The 2,425-nt window shown below is 38.8% G+C and overlaps 1 pseudogene; it reads right to left on the reverse strand.

Moving 5' to 3' along the window:
• Nucleotides 1-802: 802 nt before the first annotated feature.
• Nucleotides 803-1,761, reverse strand: LOC107685897 (gastrula zinc finger protein XlCGF8.2DB-like; annotated as a pseudogene).
• Nucleotides 1,762-2,425: the final 664 nt, after the last annotated feature.

Consider the following 2,425-nt stretch of genomic DNA (forward strand, 5'->3'; position numbering starts at 1 on the left):
GGTCTTTAATCTAGATTTAAACTGACAGTTTATTGTTCCAGAGTTTGGGTGCTAAATAGGAGAAGGATCTGCTGCCCACAGTTGATTTTGATATTCTAGGTATCAAAAGGCCAGAGTTTTGAGATCGCAGCGGAGAGCATAGGTCGTAATTTAGATATATTTGATCCAATAATTACCACCTCTGTTTCTTCAGAATTTAGCAGCATGAAATTACTAGTCATCCATTTTTTATATCAACTATGCATTCCTTTAGTTTTGCAAATTGGTATGCTTCGTCGGGCTGAAAAGAAATATAGAGCTGAGTATCATCAGCATAACAGTGAAAGCTAACACCATGTTTCCTGATGATATCTCCCAAGGGTATCGTGAAAAGCAACGGTCCTAGTACTGAGCCTTGTGGTACTCCATACTGCACTCAATCAAAGGAAAGGAAAGGATGTGTGGCCAAGTGTGGGATACCATGATCTTTGTAGAGAATGTCGCCGTAATCTTTACAGACATTGTACATTCAGATGGGACTAAAATCACTGAGAAGCTCTGGTAATACTTTCTTTATCCCCCCTCTCCATGTAAAACTAATCCTGTCAGAATATGACTTAACAAAGAACACAATCAGGTTCTCACATTTACATGATTTTTTTATATGAATGTATTAATGTGATTGTGTACTAATGTTTTAATTAGACTGATCACAACTGGATTGTCTTTCATCAGAGTGAATTTGCAGATTATTTTTGAAACCTTTTTCCTCAGTGTGACAAGGTTTGGCATGTCTTTCCAGAATGAGTCTGCAAATGCCGTTTCATGTTTGTGTGATATGTGAAACTCTTTTCACACTGAACACACTTGTAAGGTTTCTCTCCAGTGTGAACTCTCATGTGAATCTTAAGGTTTCCTTTCGTCATGAAGCTCTTTCCACACTGAGGGCAGGTGAAAGGCTTCTCTCCAGTGTGAATTCTTAAGTGATTATCAAAGTTTGATCTGTGTGTGAAACTCTTTCCGCACTGATGACATATAAAACAGTTCTCTCCTGAGTGAATCCTCAAGTGATTATGAAGGTGTGCTTTATATCTGAAACACTTTTCACACTGATCACAAACAAACGGTTTCTCTCCAGTGTGAACTCTCATGTGGCCATTGAGGTACTTTTTCTGTTTGAAACTCTTCCCACACTGCGAGCAGATGAACGGCTTCTCTCCAGTGTGAACTCTCGTGTGAGTCTTAAGACTTTCTTTTTGTGTGAAGCTCTTCCCACACTGTTGACAAATGTAAGGCTTCTCTCCAGTGTGAATTCTCATGTGAATTGTAAGATTTTCTTTTCGCGTGAAGCTCTTCCCGCACAGTTTGCAGGTGTGAGGCTTCTCTCCAGTGTGAATTGTCACGTGGGCATTAAGGTACTGTTTCTGTTTAAAACTCTTCCCACACTGTTTGCAGGTGTAAGGCTTCTTTCCACTGTGAATTTTCATGTGGGCTTTAAGGCTGTCTTTTTGAATGAAACTCTTTCCACACTGTTGGCAGACATAAGGCTTCTCTCCAGTGTGAACACTCATCTGGAATTCAAGGTTTCTGGTTTCTGTTTTTCGAGTCGGCGAGTAAGTAAAATTTTTTTCCCCAGTCATGAAATCATGGCGTTTCTCATTCTGATCTCTCTCTTCCATTTCATTCAGTTCTTGACTCTCCTCTTTCAGTGACATAAGGTCTAGGGTGAACAGAAACAAAAACAAGTCAACACCAGTTTAACTGCACCAAGACATGAAAGCCTTTAGACAGTAAAACTTCAAATGCAACCACATGTATTCTAGATTCTATACCCACTAAACTACTGAAATATAATCTCAGAACCTCTTGTCAATGTTCTTAACTCTTTGCTTTCTTTAGGACATGTCCCAAATACTTTCAAGCTGGCAGTTATCAAAGCCCTTATAAAAACCCACAGTAGAGCACTGGATTGGGATCCTGCAGGTCCCAAGACAAATCTGGTTCAGGCAGATTTACATTTGCTCCGGATGGGAGTGGGAGATCAAAACTACACCACAGTTACCAGGATTAACAAGAAGAATGCAGTCAGCAATAGTGATGTGTGCTTCGCGATCAAATAATTTTTTGAACCGCTTGTTTTTAGTGCACCGGTCGAACCAGTTCACCAAATTGGACTGAATTGTTCAAAACAGTTCGCATTGGGAGTCAGCACAATTTTCAAAAGTTATTTACTCAAATCACTTTCAACTTCAACTTAATTTATTTATAAAGCACTTTCAAGACCACGATGTGGAGACCAAAGTGCTGTACAGGAAGCCTAAATAAAAATATAAGAATAAAATCAAGCATAAAACATTATAAACATATGCCATAACAACAACGAAGAACAAATTACAAAACATTTTCAAATGCTAATGAAAACAAATGAGTTTTAAGCGCACTCTGA

Source organism: Sinocyclocheilus anshuiensis, unplaced genomic scaffold (assembly GCF_001515605.1).
Source record: "Sinocyclocheilus anshuiensis isolate Anshui unplaced genomic scaffold, SAMN03320099.WGS_v1.1 scaffold1074, whole genome shotgun sequence".
In the NCBI taxonomy this organism is placed as follows: Eukaryota; Metazoa; Chordata; class Actinopteri; order Cypriniformes; family Cyprinidae; genus Sinocyclocheilus; species Sinocyclocheilus anshuiensis.